Source organism: Lutra lutra, chromosome 9 (assembly GCF_902655055.1).
Source record: "Lutra lutra chromosome 9, mLutLut1.2, whole genome shotgun sequence".
Taxonomy (NCBI): Eukaryota; Metazoa; Chordata; class Mammalia; order Carnivora; family Mustelidae; genus Lutra; species Lutra lutra.
In genome coordinates, this window is record NC_062286.1 from 116,492,477 (window position 1) to 116,505,361 (window position 12,885).

A 12,885-nucleotide genomic window follows, 5' to 3' on the forward strand; every position below is an offset into this window, starting at 1 on the left:
TCGGATCTATATGGATAAGTCATATTGCCAGTATCTATCCTGGAGGGAATGTGAGAAGAGTTGCTTTATCTCTGTGGTCTTCCTCGAAAAACATACTCCCCTGGTCTAATCATAAAATCTACAGACAAATCAGGCACAACATACCTGACCAGTCCTCCGCAAAACTGTTTAGGTCATGAAAAATAAAACAAAAAAATCTGAGAAACTGTCACAGCCATGAGAAGCTGAAGAAAACATGAAAACTAAATGTGATGTGAGATCTTGGATGGGATCCTAAAATGGGAAAAGGACATTTAGGAAAACCTGAGGAAATCTGAATCAAGTATAGATTGTTTTTAGTTAATAATAATGTAACAGTATTGGTTTGTTAATTGCGACACGTGTACCATACCAGTATGTTAATATTATAATATATACAATAATATATAATATATAATATAATAATAACCAAGATGTTAATAATGTAGGCAACTGGATGTGGGTTATATAAAAACGTTGCACTATCTTTGCAACAATTCTGTTAATCAAAAGCTGTTGTAAAAAAATTAAGAGCATATTTAAAAAAATAAGTCTGAAAGATCAATCCAGGCCAGGGCTGGTATCATCAACATTTCATCTCCCTGCTAGTTTTGTGTTGCTTCATTCTTACCTTGTGGCTTCATCCTCAAGATCATTTATTGACCCAAAATGGCTACTGGGGCTCCAGCCATAATGCCCGAGTCCCATGTAGAAAGAAGCAGAAAGAAGGGCAAATCGGCTTTCATCCCAGCTGCATCTGTGTCTTCCAAGGATATTTCCCAGAAATCCCACCTAACAACTTCTACACATTGGCCACCAGTAGCTGCAAGAGAGGTTGAGAATGGAATCTTCTAACTGCGTACATTGCAACCGCAATAAAATCAGGGTTTGGTCAACAAAGACTAAGGAGAGAAGGGAATTCAAATAGGCAACTGGCAGCCTTTCATGTGCTATTAGAATTCCATTTAGATATGAGAAAAAATGAACTTGAGAGAAATCAGTGACTTGCCAGTGATCTGAGGACCAAACAAGGAGGAAGAGGGATCTGACCTCAAAAGCCATAACTCTGAAGACTGTGGCCCTAACTACCGAGGCATGGATGTTGCCATGGCATCAATGTAACAACATTCATTTGGTGATAGGGATGATGTTGTTTTGCTAAACCTGAATTGCCACTAGCAGTGAGAATGTGGGACACTCAATCCAGCTGCCATTTCTGTCGGTTGCTCACACGCTTCTGCCCAACTCCATATGCTAATGACATTATTCTCCCACCACTGGGCTCTATTTCACCCACGGCGAAAATTCCTTCCCACCCTCTACGTCTCCATCACCTGTCCTTCACTTGGCAGGAACTCGCCCTAGCATATCAAAGCCACCCCTGCCCTCTTCTCATCCCTAAGAGCTGGTGACAGTGGGAGAGCACAGGGGTCAAGATCACAGGCTCTGGAGTCAGCCTGGGTTCAAATTTTGGCTGTACCCCCTGCTCGTTGTTGACTTTGTTGCAAGTTACTTCACCTTTCTGTGCATCAACGTCCTGATCTGTGAAATGGGGCTATTAATAGTCCCTATCTTAGAGAGTTGTTGCGAGGATTAAATGAATACTCTGTGAAAAGTGCCAAGCACAGTGCCTGGCCCCTAGTTAGTGCTCAGGAAACATAGTTGTGTGGTGCCAGTGTGATCCCAAGCACAGTCTCCAGCAGGACTCACCTGGGGTCATGCAGGTGATGCATGAGCTGCTTGAGTTCATCTTCTAGGGTTATCACCAAAATGAAATCAAACCATTTAAAAATCCTTCTGAAGAACTCATCAACCACCATCCCCATACATCCCCATTCATCAGCTTGGAAAACGCTGATTTAAAGCAAAAAGCTTGGGCATTTCATATCTGGCTCAGACTCGTTCTGCTATGAACTTGTGCTGTGACCTTGGACAAGCCCCTCTCTGGAATCAGTTTGCTCAGTGCCCAAATGGGATGTTGATGGTACTGCGGAGCCAAATGGGACGATTAATTGGGAAAGGAATCTGATCTGTGACTTGCTGGTGGACCTGAGGTTCGTCTGGGGGAAACAGGTTCTGCTGGTAATTATAGACTACTCCTGCCCACTCCAAGAACTGATCCCCCACAGGGCCAGGACCTAGGGGACTCAGGAGCTCTCCAGGGTCTGTCCCAAACCTGCTGTGTGGCTTTAAATAAAGCTCTCCCTCTCTCTGGTCCTCAGTTTCCCCATCCGCTGATGGAGATTCTACCCCCTCCCCGGTACCATCCCACTGGACCATATGGGGAGGCTAAGTGATTGGCCTAAAGTCACATGTGCAGAAACAGACTCTGATTCCAATGCTCTTTCTGCACAGAAGCGCCCCCAAACTGCCTTCACTGCTCCATCCCATAGTCTGCCTTCAACCCCCAACAAGGCTCTGTCCCCACCACCCCCCAACACCACACTGGCAAAGGGGAGTTGGGTGACAAACACCAGACAGGGACTAAGCAAGAAGACCAGCAACAGATTTATGGGAAGGGGTCCCCCGGATGGGGAAAGAACAAAGCCCAAGCATGAGGACTCAGGCATGTGCAGAGGATTCAGTGGCAGAGCCTGTGGCTCTCCTCTCTAGGGTACTGGCCAGGGACAACACATTTCCAACCACCCTCTGCCTATGTGACCTCCATTCAAGTATCAACTTCCCAGGAGAGACCCTGGCTGTCCAGCCTGCGGGCAGGTGTCTGTTCCCACCAGCGAGTCTGTGCAGAGGACAGCAGGCATAATTCAAATATGGCCAGTGGGGACATCGCTGTCATGTCCACCCATTTGTGCCTATGACACACATTCCCACCTCCAGGCATTTGCACAAAGCTATTGCCATCCCTCTAGAGAAAACTAGGAGGTAGTTCCCAAAACTGCAAACAGAAATGAATGCACATTTTTATTTCCCAAAACCTGCCTGTGGGTTTAGTGTTTAGAAGCATTGTGATACCTGGGGCCTGGTTTTAGATGGTGCAGGGCCAGAGAGTTGGGTGGAAAAAACTAGCTTTGACCAGAAATATATGTAGGCCTGGCCCAGCCCACAAACGTTTGTCTCCAAGGACACCAAACTTCCCTTGCCCTGGGGTGTCTAGCCTGCTGCCCCTTCCAGCAGGCACTTGGAACAACAGTGAGGATGGTAAAACCAGCTGACAGTTTTTTGAGGCACTCAACTAGGTCTCTGACCCGCATCTCATGTAATGGGAGGAATGACTCATAGCTCCATTTTACAGGTGAGAAGACTGGGGCTCAGAGTGCTTAAGTGACTTATCCATGGTCATAGCTAGTTAGAGGCAGAGCCGGAATTTGAACCCCCACATGGCCAACTGTTAGAGCTACCAGGGCCCTCCAAACCCATCTAGGGAACAAGATCATTTCGCAGATGGGGAAACCAAGGCCCATAAGAAGGTAGAGTTTGGGGCCTTGAACTTGCATGTTAACGGGGCTCCTGCCAAGAGTTTCACGCACCTTAGCTCACTGACTATCTGGAGGAGGGCATTCTTGCTCCCAGTTTACCGACTGGACACTGCAGCTCAGCAAAAGGGCGCCCCGTGACCGGAGTCCTGCAGCCGGTGAGTAGCAGGGCTGGGATCCTAACCACAGGTCTAAGCCTGTGCTTTGTCCTTCTCGCCTGGGGTCCCAGTTTTGGACCTGGCTCCTATACCCTCGGGACCTGTTCTGCTGTGGGGGTGAGAACTCTACTTCCTGGCCACCTGGCTTGGCCCAGCAGGGAGCCTGCCTGAGCTTGCTGCCCTAGGAGCTCTGGGCATTCAGTGGGTGGCCGGAAGCCGGCTCTCTGGGGGGCCAGGGCCCTGACAGAGGAGGTTTTGGCAGAGGGGCTCAGACCACAGCCTCCTAGGAGATGAGAGGCTGGGCCTAGCGGGGCCTCTGCAACTGGGGCAGCTTCTGCCTGATGGTGTCTCCCTGCGAGAACTGGTGTTCGAATACCAGCCACTCGCTGGGCCTCAGTTTCCCCACCTGTACGTGAGGAGCTTGGACTCAATGGCTGCTAGGGCCCCTCTTAGCTCTGACATCGTAGGATTCTAGGATGCTTGTATCAGTCATCTTGCTGAGTAAACATTATCACAAACGTAGTGACTGAAAACCACAACCTTACAGTTTCTGTAGGTCACAAGTCCAGGCATGGCCTGGGGTCTCCACTCAGGGTCTCTCTGGGCTGCAATCCAGCTGTCAGCTGGGCGTTGTTTCTTTGTGGAGGCTCGGAGTGATTCCCGTGGTTGGCCAAGTTCAGGTCCTGGGGGTTGCCGTCTGACGTGTACGTTTCCTTGCTGGCTATTGGCCAGGGGAATGGTCACTCTCGCTCAGCCCCTATCTGAGAGGCCACCTCAGAGTCTGTCTATCACTCTTCGTGTCCTCTTTTCCTCACCTCTACATCCAATTCTTGCCCTGTCGGCACCACTTTCAGAGCAGATCCAGAATCTGAGAGTCCACACCCTCTGCCCTCGCCACCCCAGTCCCACTCCTTCGTCTCCCGCCAGGACTGCTGCAGTACCCTCCTCACTGGCCTCCCCGCTGCATCCCTGGCTGCCCTGCAGCCCATTTCCACTGGGCAGCCTGGTGCGGGGGAGGATGTTCAAATTCAAGTCTGATCCTGTCCCACCTCTGCTCAGAAACCACTCATGGGTTCTCAGAACGAAAGCCAACATCCTCACCATGACCTGTAGGCCCTAACCTATGAAGTCCTGTTACACACTGACCCCACCTCCAAGCCCTGACCCCCTTACTCACTCCATTCCCACCAGCTGGCCTCCATGCTGTTCCTCAAACACAGCAGTGACACCACCCACCTCATTCCTCTGCCACAACAGTCTTGCTGCCCACAGCCATGAGGCTTCCCGTGCCCCCTTCCAATCTCCACTAAAATGTTACCTGCTTGTGGAATCCTGCCCTGACCACACTATTTTATTTATTTTTTTAAGATTTTACTTACTTATTTGACAGAGAGAGAGAAAGAGCACACGAGCAGGGGGAGTGGCAGAGGGAGAGGGAGAAGCTGGCTCTCCGTTGAGCAGGGAGCCCAATGTGGGGCTTGATCCCAGGACCCCAAGATCATGACTTGAACCAAAGTCGGACCCTTAACCAACTGAGCCACGCAGGCACCCCTGACCATGCTCTTTAAAAGCACAATCCAGGACGCCTGGGTGGCTCCGTTGGTTAAGGGTCTGACTTCTGCTCAGGTCATGATCTCAAGGTCCTGGGATTGAACCCTGCATCAGGCTCCCTGGTCAGCAGGAAGCCTGCTTCTCCCTCTCCCTCTGCCCCTCCTCCTGCTCATATGCTCTCTTTCTCTTTCAAATAAATAAAATTTTTAAAAATTAAAAAAATAAAAATTAAAGGCACAATGCCGGGTTCTAATAAAGTTAAACATACACTTGCCAGGAGGCCCAGCAGCCCTGCTCCTGGGCATTTACCCAAGAGACATGAAAGTGTACGTGCACACGAGAGCTGTGCAGGGATGTTCACAGCAGCTTTATTTGGAATAGCCAAAATGTGGAGACAACCCAGAAGCCCAGCCATAGGCCGGATGAACAGACAAAACATGGCACATCTGTACCATGGACTACTCAGCAGTAAAAAGAGACAGGCACACAACAGGAGGGTGGATCACAAATGTATCACACAGAGCGGAAGAAGCCAGACGCCATGTACGTGACCTGCACAAAAGATAAATGCAATCCTTCCTAGAGAAGGAAAACTGACCAGCTCTGTCCCAGATGGGAAATGGGGTGGGAGTCAGTCAGGACTGACTGCAAACGGGCAGGAGGGAACTTTCTGGGATGATAGAAATCTTCTAGAACTTGTCTGTAGTGGTGGATACACAGATGTATACAATCGCTGAAACTCACCAAATCATATGCCTAAAATGGGTCAACGTTGTTGTATGTCAATTATATACTTCAGGAGAGTCCTCCCACTTCCTTCCTGGCTACATTTTCTCCAGGACATTTCCACTGTGGCATGCATTGTCTGTCTCCCCACTAGAATGTCCACTCCACAGGAGCGGGAACTTTGGTTTTGTTCTCCGCTCTGTCTTCAGTGCCTTGAAGAGCATACTGTAGGTACTTCATAAATATTGGATGGATGGACGGGAGGATGGATGGATGGATGGATGGATGGATGGATGGACGGACAGATGGGTGTATGGATGGATGGACGGACGGACAGGTGGATGGATGGATGGATGGATGGATGGATGGATGGGTTTAGTCCCTGAAGACTCAGAGCTAGTAGATGGGGATGGCTGTTGAAAGTGTCCACACACCCGAAGTTGCCAGACACACACCAGACCAGTAGGGCCTGTGAGACTGTGGGAAGTGTCATCATTCCATCCGGGGCTGCGTCATCACTTGGGCATTTGGACAACGCCATCCCGAGGCTGTGTCATACCCACCACCAACCCTGGCAGGCAGCCCAGCCTGGAACCTGATGCTCATTGGCTGGTGTTTCCCGTGGGTGCTGAGTGTGGAAACCAAAATATTACCGTAGAGGGTGGAGCCACAAAACGAAGCTGGGCAAAACCCAGAATGTGGCCTGTGGTTGCTCTAGGGGAGGGGGTAGTGACTGGACCTGCATGTCTCATGTCTGTCTGTTCTAGATTTCTTGTTTCTGCTTTATTTCCCTAGGTTTAAAATTTCTTTTTTTTTCCCTTTCTTTTTTTCCTTCCTTCCTTCCTTCCTCCCTCTTTCTTCCTTTCTTCCTTTTTTCTTTTCTTTCTTTCTTTTTCTTTCCTTCCTTTTTTTTTTTTTTTTTTGCATAGGCAATTCATTCACATGGTTTAAAATTCAAAAGTTACAAAAATTAAGAAGTGAGTCTCTCTCCCACCACTGGCTCCAGCCAGCCCATTCTCCCACAGGCAGCCAACATGCAGGGCTCACAGTGGAACTCCACAGGGAGCTTCTATGCCAGCAGGAGTGTGGGGACATATATTCCAGTTTCCAAAAACAGGAGCACACTGTGTATGCCATTCCACACCTTGCTTGCTCACCAGCCCAGGCATCCAGCCGTTGCACACCAAGTGCACACACGGCATCTTTCCTGTGGCTGCATGGGATGCCACTGGGTGGCTGGGCCCAAGTTGGTTCACCCACTTCTCACTGATGGCTGTTTTCAATTGTCTGCTATTACAGATAATGGTGAAATAATGAACATTATCTACTCTTTGTATGGGGGCATTTTCACATTCAAATATTGACTTATCCATATTTAAACAATGAGAGAATAACCTACTCACTGATTTTTGAGATCTGGAGTCTCATGAGAACTTGGAAGCATCGGTCCCCCTGAGCTCACGTTCCAGGGGGGGGTGATTGTGAGCTGGGACAGGCCCGCTCCATTCACACTGCCCCGTCCCGTTTTGCCAAGAGGAACACCAAGGCCCAGAGTGATACGCCAGTCTGAATAGACCCCACTAGGTCTCAAGGAGCCACAAGGGGAGTGTGCTGGGTTTTGGCAACCCCCAACTCACTTCCCTCCCCGCCTCTGCCCTCCCTGGCCATGAGACACTGGGCACAGGGCTTCATTTTTCTAAGGCTCCTTTGGAGGAAATGGAGAAAACACCACTTCTCCACGGCCCTCCGAGGAATGAGCTCCCCAGAACTCTGATCTGTGCTGGGCACACGCTAGGTGCTTGGGGCCTCATGGATGTACCTTGCTTGGTGTGTTTGTGTGATTCTTCCAATGGTTTATATACCAAAAGCTGGCAACTAACTAAATTGTTTAAACCTGGTCAATGCATAAAGTTAGGCCTAATAATGTCCGGGATTAAGGGATTTACCCTAATGACAGACACTGAGGTGGCAGGATGGGGGGACCCCAGAGTCCAGTTATGAAGTAGCAAAGGTGGGATTTGAACCCTGGCAGCCTGGCTTTAAGTGCCACTAACAACCGCCGCTACCCTCTATCAGAAACAGGAGACCCAGGGGGCCAGCAGTGAAGGGAGGGGACTGCCATTGGGCAGTCATGCCATCTCCAGCACACAGGCACACGCACACACGCACACACTGGCAGGACAGGACTGGGCCAGACCTGGGTTCTAGAATTAACTGTCCCACGTGCTAACCTGTAACCTCCAATGAGCCAGCTGTCCTCTCTGAGCCTCGGTGTCCCTGTCAATAAGGCAGCTACTGTGCAGGATACGACTAGATGCAGACCAAGAGAAAGTTCCGTGAGCTGTGAAGGCTGCAGGCATTTAAGGGGATTAAGGGATTTATCCTGCCAGCTGACTCTGAGGGAGGACAGGGAGGTGGGGAGGAAGGTTGGGGACATCCAACAGGCCCGGTGTGCCCTTAAAAACCTCCCAGGGCTGCCTGGCCCAGCTGTCCAGAAGCTGCAATCCTGGCCCCAGTGCCAGGCTGGCAGGCTCCAGACAGAGCCTCCTGGCTCCAGCTGGATGCCACAGTGAGGGTAGGGGCCAACCAAGAGGCTGGCCTAGGCTATTTTGATCCCCAGGGCTCCCTTCCTCCCCCACAGGGCTCTGCCACTTCCACAAAAACCTACCTAGAGACCACAGATGCCTCACAGCACAGCTAGGGAAACCAAGGACCAGAAAGGTGAACAATTATCAAGGTCGCCCAACTGGGACTTGAATCCAGACCTCCTAATTTCCAGGAGCTAGTTCCTTGCTGTATGCCATTTGCTCACTCCTTTTCACTCATTCTTTCACCCAGCAAATACTCCCCAGGGGATGGGGACACAGCCTAGGGTAAAATCAAATCCTGTCTCCTGGAGCTGTATTCTAGTAAGAGACAGAGGCCAGAAACAGATCATGTGGCCTCTGTTTACTGTGGGTCAGGGGCTGGTATGTATTTTCCTAGCAAGACAAATAAACCAGGATAGGGAACTAGTGACTGCTGGATTCTGATGGTTTAGGTAGGGAAGATGGTGAGTGGGTGGGTCAGAGAAGGCCTCTCTGAGGAGGTGACATGTGAGCAGAGACCCAAACGAAGTAAGAGATTGAGTCATGTGGGTATCTGGGGTCGGATAGACACTGGCAATGGAAGCAGCAAGTGCAAAAGTCCTGAGGTAAGAATGTGTCTGGTATGTTCCTGGAACATCATGGAGACAGTGTGGCTATAGCAGAATAGGTAAAGAGGATGTGGGAGGGTAACAGGAATCTAGGTCATGAGGGCCTTGTAGAGCATAATTAGACCTCTGGGTCTCATTTCAGTCATCCTAGTAAGATTGACCCACTCATTGTTCAAAGGCTCCCATAACCCTGCGCGGTTGACCCTTGAGCTCCAAGTTCAGCTCCACCCACCTTCTCTCTGCTTCTAGAATCTTCTCTCACCACAGAGCCTTTGCACAAACTAGTCCTTCAACCTGAAATCCTTTTCCACTCCTGTCCCCTCTTCTGTTTAACTCCTACCTATCCTTCATATCTCAGCCCAAATAGCTCGCTCAGGCTTCCAGACCTCCCTGGCCAGGTCAGTAATCTCTCCTTCCTTCCAGGGCCTAATTTCAGTGATCATAAAATTATTGGGATGGTCAATTAACATGTGTCTGCAACCAGGACTAAGCATTCCAAAGGCAGGTGTTCTGGTTAATTTTGTTCGCTACAGTGTCTCCAGGGTGTGCCTCGTGCTAACAACTACATGTTGCATTAATGAACAAATGAATAGCACAGGCACTTTATAATAAAGACTGTCTCCTCTCATCCAGTTCTCTCCAGTTTGTGAGGCTCAGAGAGGTCAGGCAGCTTGACCAAGGACAGATAGCAAGTAAGTGGCAGCACCAGGAAATCCCAGTTTCTCTGATTGCCAAACTGGGGACTTTCCCTTTGTACACATAGGCTGTGCTAAATTGAAAACCAGAACAATCATTCCCCCATGCTTGTCCTCAGGCCCTTTTGCCATGTGACTAAGAGATGGAGTCTATTTCTCGACCCCTTGAATCTGACTCAGCCACGTCACTTGGCCAATGGGACATTAGTAATAACAATTCAAGCAGAGTCTCTCAAAAGCTCATGTGCATTGGAGCTTGTCTTCTCCTGCCCAATGTGGAACTCCAAGATTACCGTGTGAATCAGCCCAAGCTAACTTCATGGAGGTGAACCTCTTGGAGGTGGCTGGAGGCACCCCCTCAGCCTGCCAAAGGCCAGACATGTGGGTGAGGCCCTCCAAGACCAGCTGACTACAACCACATGAGCCAGCCTCGGTAAGGCCAGAAGAACTGCCCAGCTGAGCCTAGACCGAATTACCAGCTGATACAATCATGGACTAATAAATTACTGTCTTAGGCCACTAGGTTTAGGGTTGTTTGTTATGCAGCAAAAACTAACTGATACACATAACCAGTGAATATACACTGTGTAGACAACACCTACACACATACACACACAAATGGCCTCCTATAGAAAATGTCAGCACCCACATAGACACAGCCCTTAGAGGTCCCATGCAGGCACTCCCAGCCATCACCCAACCCCACACATGCATCTATTAGACCACTGTTCAGGCTCACATGTCAGTATAAATACACTCTGGGATTAGGTAGGTCAACAATGCCCAAGTGCTATGTCGCTGATGTTGCCCAGCCCAGTGCAGGGGATGGAGGAGGACTCAACAGGCTTTAGTTGAACAAATGGATAAATAGGGTGCCTGGGTGGCTCAATGGGTTAAAGCCTCTGCCTTCGACTCAGGTCATGATCTTGGGGTCCTTGGATCGAGCTCCGCATCGGGCATTCTGCTCAGCGAGGACCCTGCTTCCCCCTCTCTCTCTGCCTGCCTCTTTGCCTACTTGTGATCTCTCTCTCTGTCAAATAAATAAATAAATAATCTTTTAAAAAAAAGATTCTCTTAAAAAAAAAAATGGATGAATAAAGTGAAGGGCACAAAATAAGCCATAGGTTGGCACAGTGAGCAGATGGTGCTGAGGCATTCCCATGGATAAATGGAAAGGTCTGGCAGTGGGGGTCATGCTTCAGTTTTTATCCCAGTTAGAGACCCACAGGCAGGGACTTATATTAGAGATTGTGCTTGTGCTTGATATTCTATTTTGAAAATTGGTCCAATTTTTTTTTTTTAAGTGGTGGGGAATATTAAAGAGTACTTGAAGGGTTTCAGGAAGGAAGGCAGTATGCTCACCACTATACCACCAACACTGCACAGGGTTTCAGGAAGGAAGTTGGAACCAATACCTTACCTTCTGTGTGTAACTATGGGGACACTGAGAATGTCGGAGAATTAAGGGTGGCTTGGTTAGAAGGAAACCATAGGAATGAAAAGCAAGGCAAGTAGTAACTCCAGGAAAAACCAAGAGTTTCACAAGAAAGGAAATGTAATCATCGTATGAGATTTGGCTTGGCAGGAAGTAATATTTGTATAGTTACAAAATAATAACACTAAATATGCACTTAATGGAAAATTGTGATAAACACAGATCAAAAGAATAGGAGGTGAAAAAAATTAACTCTTCTTTGATATAATAATTATAAAAAGAAACATTTTTGACCACTTTCAGAGTAATTATTTTGGTGTACTTTACATGTTAAATCCTCATAACAACCCAATAACTTAATTATTCTTATTACTCTCACTTTACATGTGAGGAAACTGAACACAAGGAGGTTAAGTCACTTGCCTAGGGTCATCAGGCCAGGAGGGGGAAGGGCTGGGATTCAAACCCAGGCAGTCAAGCTACAGAAGCAACACTGTGAAGACATCAGACTGGAAAGTCAGGCAATATTTGCCTAAAACTAATCCAGAAAAATACAGGAAAGGCATCTTATTTAGAAATATGGAAAGAAGTACCAGAAGAAACAGTTAAAAGAGTTGGATGTGGCTGTTTTGGGGGTCAGGAGTGGGAAGCTCATGACAAAGAAATATTTTATGAGCACTATTGAATTTATACAGATTCATAGATATAGCCATGAGCTAGGGACAGGAATTGACAGAGAAGGGACATGAGGGAATTTTCCATGGTCATGGTGTTGCTCTATATCCTGACTGGGGTTTAGGAACAGTGTTCATTTGTCTAAAGTCAAATGGTACCTTTAAGATCTGTGCATTTCACAGGATGTAAATTTTACACGTATACACGGGAACTGTAAACAAATACCGAGCTCTAATGATATGCATGCCAAAGTGCCTTTAAGGGGAAGCATATTGATGTTTGCAACTTACTTTGAAAAGCTTGAAAAAAATAGGCGGTCTTAATGGATGGATAAACGGGTAGATGCCCAATAGAGCACATCTAACAAAATACGGAGAACTGTGCATCCTGTAGGTGGGTATTTAAGTGTTTCCTATATCATTCTTTCAACTTTTCTTTGATATTTTTCTTAATAAAGTGTTGGGGGAAATAGATGAATGCATTACCTGAAAAACAGTATCCTTTTTTAAACCTGAATGGGGTGTTCTGTCTTGGACCTGGGAAGACCCACACAGCTCTAAGCCCATGTGCAGGTCTATCTGGTGGGGCAGCTGTCACCATGACCTTGTCTATATCCACCCCTACCCTGGGATCTAGAGTCAGGGCCCTATAGACTAATTCCTCAGTCCCTCCCTGCTCCCCCTGGACAGAGGGTGTCAGGCAGGATGGGTGTCTCCTCTTCCTGGTCCCCTTGAATACCTCTGTAGCAGAACCAGAACCATTTCACCAGGGAAAGGAACAAGGGCCCTCTAGCTACGTCCCATCCTCTGCCAAAAGGGTACACTGAGGCCTGGTGGGTGGGGACAGGTGCCTTTCCCAGGGGCCCATCACACCTTCACGACAGGCATGAGCAGCCAGATTGCTGGGCTCCCAAGCCCACGTGTATATAATTAGCTGCTGGGAAATAGATCTGGGAGCAGATCTCATCTCTGCCTAATTAGGGGCTGGGCAGCTGGGG